The 9,574-nt window shown below is 41.3% G+C and overlaps 1 protein-coding gene and 1 long non-coding RNA gene across 4 annotated transcripts in view; both read left to right on the top strand.

Annotated features, from left to right (window-relative positions):
- The first annotated feature begins 583 nt into the window (after window positions 1-583).
- Window positions 584-3,861, top strand: Gm46490. Its single transcript, XR_001781479.2, has 3 exons — window positions 584-1,597; window positions 3,158-3,272; window positions 3,543-3,861. It is a non-coding gene; the product is annotated as a predicted gene, 46490 (long non-coding RNA).
- A 1,282-nt stretch (window positions 3,862-5,143) lies between these two features.
- Nalcn (sodium leak channel, non-selective) overlaps window positions 5,144-9,574 on the top strand; it is a 351,653-nt gene continuing 347,222 nt past the window's right edge. Inside the window, exon 1 of one of the 3 annotated variants that reach the window (XM_011245094.3) lies at window positions 5,144-5,658. The gene's annotated coding sequence lies outside the window, so the exon portion shown is untranslated. The remainder of the gene's footprint in view (window positions 5,659-9,574) is intronic. The other 2 variants (XM_030247866.1, NM_177393.4) reach the window with 2 other exon arrangements.

The raw sequence follows: 9,574 nt of genomic DNA, 5'->3' as shown, positions 1-9,574 counted from the left end.
CGACCAGCAAGAACGACGCGACCACCAGTCCTTCTAACAGCAGTTTATTCAGTCTTCATCTTTCTTCTTCCTGTTCATCAGTACCTTTCCCCAGCTGAAGAGTTCTGAATTCACGCAGTTGAATCCTTCTCAACAGTCTGTTTCACAGGAACCTTTATTAACCACTCCTTCCCAGTGATGCAGTTCTGAATCCTCCCTGTAGCAGGGGGTCTTCACTCATGCCTGAAGATGTTTCTTTTCCCGGGTTTCGGCACCACTTGTTATTAGCGCGTTCTCACGCCCGGCCAGGAAGAACACAGCAAACCAGAATCTTCTGCGGCAAAACTTTATTGCTTACATCTTCAGGAGCAAGAGTGTAAGAAGCAAGAGAGCGAGAAAACGAAACCCCGTCCCTATTAAGGAGAATTATCCTTCGCCTAGGACGTGTCACTCCCTGATTGGCTGCAGCCCATCGGCCGAGTTGACGTCACGGGGAAGGCAGAGCACATGGAGTGGAGAACCACCCTCGGCACATGCGCAGATTATTTGTTTACCACTTAGAACACAGCTGTCAGCGCCATCTTGTAACGGCGAATGTGGGCGCGGCTCCCAACAAAAAGTTGCCCTGGGCCTTCCACTAGACTTCACCAACCTGGGCAAGTCAGAAGCTATAAGAAAGTCTGCCTGGGAACTCTGATTCCAGAGCTGATCTGGTACCATTATGATGATGCAGACATGTGAGACTTGCAGAGAGGGAAGAAAGTAGTTCAAATGAGCCGACCAGGAGGGGGCAATTACTGAACTGTAAAAAAATAAAAGTAACAACAACAACAACAACAAAAAGCCTTTGCAGTATTTAACTTATAAAATAATGATTGGAGCTGTGAATCTGTAAAGAGCTATTCAAGGTCTCTATCTAGAACATTCAGGACAAGGAAAGACTATGGTTCTAGTGTCATTGCTGTTGCTGTGATAAAATGTCCTGACCAATACAACTTAGAGAAGAAAGATCACTGCAGGAGAGCCAGTCACATGGCATCCAGAGTCAAAGGAAGAAAGAAATGAGTGCATTTGTGCCACCCTCCCTCTACACCTCCCCCTTCCTCTCTCCTTTCTGCTGCTGCTTCTGCTGCTGCTCATGCTCAGCTGGCCTTTTACATTTTTCCACACTATGAAATGGTAACACCTACATGTAGTAAGAATTTGGTTTCATAAAAAACCCAGTTATGTTATGTGATTATGTTTTTGTTTTAATCCCATGGGTGTAGGTTTAGAGTTCTCAAGTGCTTTGATCCCCTGCCACTTCTACCCTACCATCTAAAGGTTGGGAAGAAAGATGGTAAATAGGACAAGGGGATATGGACCTGTTTAGAAGTAGTTCTTTGGGGTAATTCCAATCTCTGTTTGTTAGGATACCAACAATGCAGTTCAAAAGTGCCACCAAACATGAATCAGCAATGAATGACAGCAGAAACTGCCAGGCCTCTGACAAATTGTCATGAGTCAGCAAGAGTGACCAGGACCAGCTGGAATGTCAGGAGTTCTCTGCTGTGCCTCTCTCAACAAAGTGAAGATCAGCGAAGACACAAGACCAACGAAGCTTTGCAAGGATAGTTATGTAAGCATCCCATTACTGTCCATTGAGTCCTATTTAAACTCTCTTCAAACATTGCATGTCCGTTCATGGATCTTGCTCAGCAAAATGGCATGTGAGAATGCATCACATGACACAACCAGAAGCTTTCACTTCAGGTGTGGAATAAGGAGCTGGTTCACAGCACGTGATTACGATTTTTCTCATGCACTACGAGGGCCATGATCTTTCTCCTGCTGCAAATAGTTTTATTCAATGCCAGAGCTCTGAGAGAAGCATGGGCATGCTTCTTCTTCCTGCTGCTTCTGGTTGCTATTGCTGCAGTTTATCAAGTGTTCCTGAGCAAAGAGACAGCAAGAAGTAGTTGGATATACTGACAATGAAGATTGGACTGGCCCCCAAGAAACTTAATGCCTCTAACCAACAGGAAGTAGACTAAAGAGGTCTATGTTCCCTTCTCTACTAAACTTCTTTATTTCCTACCTAGCTTTGTGGGTTTGGAAGGAATTAGGGTGAAATAAGAGTTGGAAAAGGTCAGAGTTATAAGAATACAGTAAAATAAAAAAAAATATATCAACACCTACATTCTGAACGGATCATCTTACCTCAATTAACCATCAAGACAACCCTCACAGATATGCCCACAGACTCGATTAACAGAGATATTTCTCATTAAGATTCTCTTTGTTGTGACTTTTAGATGTTCACAGTTACAACCACCCAGCACAACTACTAACCAGAAATGTCTCCCCCACAGAAACTCTTTATAATGATTTCCTAAACATCCAACATAGACCTTGACCACTGGGACCCTACAACTAAGCAATATGTCTACCTGTCTCTCCTCTTGCTCCAGCTGTTATGAGTTCCGCTGTACATTGTGTTAGCTTCTCTAAGCCCTTCTCATTCAGACATCTTTCTGCCTAGACAAACTTTTATATCCAAAAAAACCATATCAGTGAGTTTTTGAGTGGGTCTATTTAAACTTTATTTTCATATGCCAAGAGTCTCTAATAGAAAAATAATCTTATCAATAACCAAAGGCAAGAAGGTCTTGAAATCATATCACACAAATAAGTGTATACTGATTTAGACCATGCCATTCAAAGATCCTTGAACAATTATCTAAGCATAAGATACCTATATATCACATATAATTGAACTGTAATTTACTAGAATTCTTCTCCAGTAGAATCAGGTGGACATATTTCCATGGCTTACGCAACATCCCCCCTGAGGATCCAAAATTTTCTCTTTTAACATGGTTACTCTTTTCTTAGTAATTCACTATGAGTTCAAAGGGGATAACAGTGTTGGGTAGATATAAACAGTGGGAACAGATGAGTTATTCAGAAGCAAGCATCCTGGTTGCATCAATTCTTCCTGTCATGTGATTTCTAAGCACTGTTTTGGGTCTGAGTACAACTTCCTAGAAGCCATAGATTTCAGTATAAGTTGCACATTGTTTTGGCTTCTCCTGCTCTGCTGCACAACTCCCTGAATCTATACTGCTTCCCCTTCTATCTCACACTGTCTAATACAAATTTAACCCTATATCTCACACATGGAAACTTCTCTTTCTAGGACAAGAAGCTGAAGCAAGAAGAGGTGAATGGAGACTGTGCATGCCTATAAAAAGGAGACATGGGGTTTTCCCAGCTGCTTCTTACTATCTGGGTTACAGATGTGTCCTGATCAGGTAGCTCAACATTGTATAATAAATCGAAAATCTCAAGGTATTCAAATGTTAGAAATTGAACTTAACTTGTCAAAAAAACATTGCAATACATGGAAAAATCTGTGAATCACATGAACTCACAAAAGAGCAATTCTGGAGAAGACATTTGTCCATGTTTTCCCATTTTGACTGAAAGAAAATTAAAGGACTAATGAGGAGGTAGAGTGGATTAGTAAGGCATTTGGAATACAAGTGTCTGCTTCTGTAACGATGGTTTCTTTTTTTATACAGTGAATTCCTGGATTACAGAAAGGATGTGTTGAGCTTCTCCGTACATTCCTGAATCCCACGGACTTTGCTTGGGTCCCGTAGACTCTTAAAGACTGCATCAACCATGGGACTATGTGTAGCTCCTAAACAGGAATCAGATTTGTCAGTAGAGATATGACAATTACTGACAGAGCAGGTTCTGAAGTGCCTGTCTGATGTAGAGTATTGCTGAGATAGTGAAAAACCACTACTGAAAAAATGCTGTTCAATTTTTTATCAAAATCTTGGTGTTACCATGTTTCATGATCATGTTTTTCTAGAATTCTAATTTATAATTATAACCCCAAGAGTGATATACCATTATGTATTTTAACACTAGCAATAAAGTACTATTTAGGTTTTTTGTTTTAAAAGGAAGTAGCAACAGAGATGATGAAATGAACCAGTAATAAAACTTAAAATAAATTAGTTGTGGATTTACCAGTTGTACTGGCTGGTTTTGTGTGTCAACTTGACAAATGCTAGAGTTATCACAGAGGAAGGAGCTTCAGTTGGGGAAGTGCCTCCATGAGATCCAGCTGTGGGGTATTTTCCCAATTAGTGATCAAGGAGGAAAGGCACCTTGTGGGTGGGACCATCTCTGGACTGGTAGTTTTGGTTCTATAAGAGAGCAGGCTGAGCAAGCCAGGCGAAGCAAGCCAGTAAAGAACATCTCTCCATGGCCTCTGCATCAGCTCCTGCTTCCTGACTTGCTTAAGTTCTAGTCCTACTTCCTTAGTGATGAACAGCAGTATGGAAGTGTAAACTGAATAAACCCTTTCCTCCTCAATTTGCTTCTTGGTCATGATGTTTGTGCAGGAATAGAAACCCTGACTAAGACACCAGTATTGAAATTATTTTTAATTTTATTATGAAAATGTTTAATCCTTTGTCTGAATTACAGCTTTTTATACAGTTGGTAATTCTGAAGTTTTTAGCAATTTGATGAAAAAACAATCTCACATTTCTATATATTGTGAAACACTGATTATTAACATGCCCCTTTAAGGAAACATCAACAAAAACCTACCAAACAACAAGAGAAACAAAAAAAAAAAAAAAAACAAACAAAAAAAAAAACTCCACAAAGAACCTAATAGGGTTGTAAAGATTAGTTTTTTTGTAAAGGGGGGAAATTAAATATATAAGGCTAGAAAATGCTTGTTTAAAATGTGTGTGTGTGTATGTGTGTGTGTGTGTGTGTGTGTGTGTGTGAAATTTTATGTTGGTTGCTAGAGAGACAACATTTTGTGACAGGCAGTTGTTTTTCACTTAAGTTTCCTTTTAGAGGAAGCTTCATCTGATCCTTTGTGCTTCAAAGACAACTGCAAAAGGCATACTTTTGTGTATATGTGATAGTGAAATCACAGGCTGGGAACTCCTGAATGATTGCTAAAGCTGACTGTAGGCAAATAAACCTTTAGGAATGAGAGTGCAGTGGACGGTGTCTCCTGGGCCTGAACAAGGTAGTTGAGATGCAAAATGTCCCTACACTTATTCTACTGGATTCCCTACAAGACCTCAGCTTCAGCCTACCCTGGTGCTGCAAATAGAGTATAGAGTTAACCATGTACGAACACCCTTTAGCCTCTATCTACATGGTGACATATTTAAAAGACTGAAACATTACTGATGTATTTATTACTTTGCAATTTCATACTTAGGAGCGCATAAAGTAGCACTACAGTAGCACACAGGCCTAGAGAAGCAGGAGCCCCTAGAACAGCCTGAGAAGACTGCCCAGCTGTTGCTGAGACTGGCTGCTGGAGGAGAGAGGGAAGCCACCTGCAAGTACGGACCCTGGCACTGGCCACCAGCTGCGGCGGCGCTGCCTTGAGCATCCTCCGTAGCTCGCGCAGCAAAGCCAACAGCAAAAGGCAAGCGAATAAACGCAAGGCCAGGACTCCTGCAGCTCTCTCCGTGCCCCTCGCTCGTGCGGCAGATGCTAGTGCAGAACCAGCACGGAGCTGACTGAGCCGCCATAGGTGAGGGGCCGCGTCCCCACCCGCTCAGGCCGGCGCGCCCCGCACGGATCCCGCTTGCCGCCGCCGCCGCTGCAGCCTCAGCACCATGACTACTCCGCGCGCTGCGGTTACAGGTTGGTTATGGCCGCTGGCCCTGGAGGCTGCGGCAAGGCGGGCACAGCGTCTTACACCGGAGGCCGGGAGGCGTCCTGCTATCCCTTCGCTGGGGCCTGGCCTGGGCAGGGTTCTGGGAATCCAGGAGGCGGCAGACAGCTCAGTCTGGGCGCGCAGGGAAGGGACTCTGGGAGCCACTGTGCGCCACTGTGCGCCCTCTGGCCCCCCGTGCAAGTTGCTCCCAAGTGGGCCTTGGGAAGCCTTGGGCCGCTGGATGGGGCCTGCCCAGCCTTGGCATCCAGCAGGTGCTGGAGGTGGGGGAAGCAGGTGGCTGGGGGTGGGGCTGACATGCATCCAGACCCTCACTATGCTGGCCCTGATTGCTAAAGGCCTTAATTGCCTCTGGCCTTCACCTGGGTCAACCCAATACTGGGAGGAGGGTTTGGGGAGTACCTCTGCTCCATCAGCTTTTGGGAAGGCCTTCTGGGCCTTGCCCAATCCCATAATCCTGCGGACTGCTGTTTGCTAATTTGCTCTCATTTTATTAATTGTTCTGTTTGAGCAGCTGTCATTAGAGTGACCCTTATCAGCAAGCAAAGTTTGGACTTGCCAAAGCAACTGCATTTTGTCTTTGAACCTTTAAGAGCCCAGTTTGGAAGGCCTGGCTAGAGTCTGGAAATGGGTCCAGAACTGTGACCTAGGGGTTAGTTATTTCTCTGACTTTAATGTTTCTTTAGACAACATAATGTCCCCGAACCTGGACACTATGTCCTTTACTAGAAAAAAAAAATCAGCTTTGGGCCCAAATTTCCAAGGACTGTATTGTGAAGGATGTGTGAACACACACACACACACACACACACACACACACACATGACCTTTGGAAGATTTCCTCAATTTCCCTGTGGGAAATGGGAAGTGAGGCCCCTTGTGGCTTTTTTTCCTGTAATCTCTCATGTGGGATCAAAAATTAACAGGTAGCTGTTTTTGCTTTTGTTTTTAAATTTTTGATTCCTTGTTCCATAGCTTCTGCTGTGTCTTTGTTACCTGGGAGAGGAGCAGGGACTGTGGCAGTTTCTTAACAGCAGGAGTCTTTTTATATCCAGATTGTCCAACAATCCAAATAAGAGCCATGCCTTCTCAAATCTCCACAACCTCAGAAATTGATTTCTGAATTGATTGGTTCCGTTCTGTTCTATGTGGGTGTTACAATCTCCTCTGATATAATTTTGTGCCATCTATTTGATAAATCCATATAAGGAAAGGGAAAAACTTGAGCTTTGCCAAATAGCTAAAAGAAAAAAGTTGTGTGAAAGGCCATTGGCTTCTCTTACCTGATCACAGGTAAGTAATGTACTTTCACTGGAAAGGATGGGATTAGAAGTACTATAAAAACAAATCCATAATTTGTGAAATGGTAACAATACAGTTACAACTTTGGGTATGGCTTGCAAGGATATTCAAGAGGGAAAAAAAGTGCACATTTAAAAGAAGAAAATCTACTCAAAATCATTTGCTCACAGTTCAGATATCTAAAGGCTTTATAGTGTTTTTATTTCCCCTTGTGGATGGCAGTATGTTCCACTTGCTTTTTTTCTCTTTCCCGCATAAAGAGTGCCTGTATGTGCCTGTGTGTATCTGTGGGAAACATATTTATTTTATCATTCATCAGTGGTGCTAAGATAATTTTAGATTTATATGCCTGGGTGGAAAACAAGTCACATGTAGATCTCTGTAAGGAACAGTTCAATCTCACCCATGATAGTTTAATGTAAGCCAGGTATTGAACCAGGATCTGGGTGTTCTGTAAAGGAAAGAAATGGGCCTAGCCCCTAAGAATCTATCATGAACGGACCCATGTATTTTCATGTGTGCTTTGTCAAGCAGTGAGGAGTACTCCATTCTCATTTGGGTCTGGAAACAATGCTCTTCTGCTTCCAAAGTCTGTAAATTATCCCTCCTCCCAATGGTATCTGCTTTAGAACTTGAATACCTATCCAGTCATATGAGTCTCATCCATGTCAAGGACTTTCCCAAGAAGTTTTGTGCCTTCAAACTTTTCCTGTACAGACAATGTAATATTTTGAATATTTTTTTCTTCTAAATATTTCTTATATATTTTTGACATTATAATTACATCATTTCTCTCTTCCCTTTCCTCCTCCCAATTCCTCCCATATACTCCTCCTTGCTATCTTTCAAATTCATGGCCTGTCATTTCATTATTGTACATGTTTACATATGCATATTCATATGTATAACTAATTATAACCTACTCAGTCTATATAATGTTACTTGTGTGTATGTGTGTAGTCTGACCATTTGGTATTGGATTGCCACTTGGTGTGCTCTTTCCTGTGCAAGACCATTTAACCTCCTTTCAGCATTCCTGAGTGGTTCTTGGTGTACTGTCTACAATAGCATATCCATTGCTGTTGTCCTTGTTCAACATATGTTTAGGCAGTCATGTTGGTGAAACTAAATAGGGTTTTTATTTTAAATAATAAAGGAAATAGAGGCAAAACACAGGAAAAAAGAGATATCCATATAGTTTTTTTTTAAACAACCTAATACAAATGAGTACAACATTTACATTTTTAGTAGCCTTAGTAGCCTTGTTAAATTCAGAACTTTGCATAGCTGTGGTCATAATGTTGATCAGTCTTTATGCCATTGATTTTACATACTATTTTTATAAACATTTGAAGTGCTTCTATATAGTTTGCTTACTTTAAAACTTTGTAAGACTTTATAGCACTATCCTTAACAAGCATAGCCTCACCTGATAGACTGTTACAGCTGTCATTGGCTACTTGTTGCTTCTTCTTTTTCATAGAACATAATGATACATTAATCGAATGCTATCTTAAGTGTTTCTTTTTTCTGAAAAATTATTTAGTATTCTTAGCAGCTGAGTTATCACTTCAACCCCATAAAATATAATTTTAAATATAGGTACTATATTCCATGCTTTACATATAAACCTGACATTTTAAAAACGTGTGAGTGACATTCCCTCTGGAAATAAATAATAACCTGACCTTATGACCTTTGAGCTATTTAGATTTGTAAGAAATTCTCCTGAAAACAAAGTAACAAAATTAAACCTTTATATTGAAACTGAGGTTGAAAACTATAAAAATCGAAAGCTGAAAAAAAGTAAATAAATGCAAGAATTTTTGGGCAAAATAGGGGTGTTGCTCAGCCTAGTGTTTTGCTTTTTCCTTTTTTTAACATAAACTTCAAATAAGTGAACAAAGGAATTTTATTTAAAACTGTGCACCCACAAGTTGAGGAAGAAAAGGAACATAGACTGGATCTTAGAAACAAAGCCTTTGGGTTGAGTCCATAGAGATGTTACAGTTTACAGCTCTCTCTAGGAGAGTCATACAAACATAAGAAAGAGAAATTCTAGAACAACCTCCTAATGTTAGGATGGTGATGATTAACCCTGGACACTGGATGTTAGTGAGTCAAATGCTTCACTTCTGAAGCATTTTCCCCAGCAGGTCCCAGGGCAAGAAGAGCTAGACCCAAAGGAATATGCTCATCTGTCAGGGACTGAACCAGTTAGTCCAGAGGAGGAGCAGGTGCAGAGCTCCAGGGACATAGCTAAAGAAGATTAGAAATACAAAAGACCAGAACCCTGTAGCCAAAGGAGTCATTTGTCGGGGGATCAAGAGGGAAAATTATATCCAATTATACAAAGGAAAGAGATGAAAGGAGCACTTTGTCTGCAGAGAGGATGGCATGTCTGGAAGATGGCCAACAAAGACATACACACATGCTCTTCATGACCAAGAAAACAGCACAAATGGAACACAGCCATGTTTCAGAGTGAAATAAGATCATTTTCCACTTTTAGATAAAAAGTATCCAAATACACGGATCAAAATAGGCAGTCATATGCCAGGAAAAATAAATAGAGCAGAGCCA

The sequence above is a fragment of the Mus musculus genome, chromosome 14, assembly GCF_000001635.26.
Source record: "Mus musculus strain C57BL/6J chromosome 14, GRCm38.p6 C57BL/6J".
NCBI classification, from domain to species: Eukaryota; Metazoa; Chordata; class Mammalia; order Rodentia; family Muridae; genus Mus; species Mus musculus.
Note: the sequence above shows the minus strand (reverse complement) of the source record. Positions and strands in the feature narration are given on the sequence as shown.